The sequence below is a fragment of the Triticum aestivum genome, chromosome 7A (genome assembly GCF_018294505.1).
Source record: "Triticum aestivum cultivar Chinese Spring chromosome 7A, IWGSC CS RefSeq v2.1, whole genome shotgun sequence".
Taxonomy (NCBI): domain Eukaryota; kingdom Viridiplantae; phylum Streptophyta; class Magnoliopsida; order Poales; family Poaceae; genus Triticum; species Triticum aestivum.
Window position 1 is genome coordinate 15,720,731 of NC_057812.1, and position 961 is coordinate 15,721,691.

The window sequence follows — 961 nt, forward strand, 5'->3', positions numbered from 1 at the left end:
CTATCCAGAAGAGAAGCAGCGAGAGGCCAGGATGGTGCACCTCAATTTTCTGTCCTTCATTTTCTGTGGACAGAGTGTGGACCAACGCATCGAACTCTCTTTTTCTCTTCATCTAATACCTTTTCCTGTGCCGTGCGGCAAGAAAATAATTGGCCTCCAATTAGCCACGTTTCAGCGGCAGCTTCGTTTCTCCTGCCATATATTGCTAGAACGTATGCACACTTGCTCAAAGAAAGAAAAGAAAAGGAACCACAGCTATTGGAGATGCCCTAAGCCCGGATGCATGCATGCTAATACTGAAGTACATGCTCTAGTTTGGTTTCTTACTAATACAGTAGTCCATGTCACTATATCAGTATTTTAATACTATGTAGTTTTATTTTAGTCGGTGATCCACTTTTGCCGGCAAGTCGACTGATTTGTTTGTTTTCGAGGCTTGACCGACTTCACGCGTATTACACAGCTGCATCTGAAGTCACGCTGCACTCCATAGACTGAGTCACTACTGTAACCATGTAAACTACTCCAAATTATTATGTTGGATGATGTTTAGGTATATTATGACATCTAGGACATAATTATTAAGACACCTATTGTACTTGATCAAACATAGGATTTCTAGGCCATCTCTCTCTCTCCCTCTCTCTCTCTCTCTCTCTCTCTCTCTCTCTCTCTCTCTCTCTATTTTCTCAGGTAGTATTTGTAAAATACTAAAATATAATAGTTATATAGGTTATGACCTTTGTAGACAATGGAATTGAAAGTAATGTGATTAGACTTGACTGCACAGACCTAAAGGATTTGATACACTTCCGTTTTATATGGATTTACATGTCTTGATACACTTCCGTTTTATATGCACGCCCATCGTCATTTGGGGTATATGCCGTCATAGTGGTTAAAGTGGACCGCATTGATTGTTTAAGAAAATCGCAAGTTATAAACTAAGCAACACCTTGAA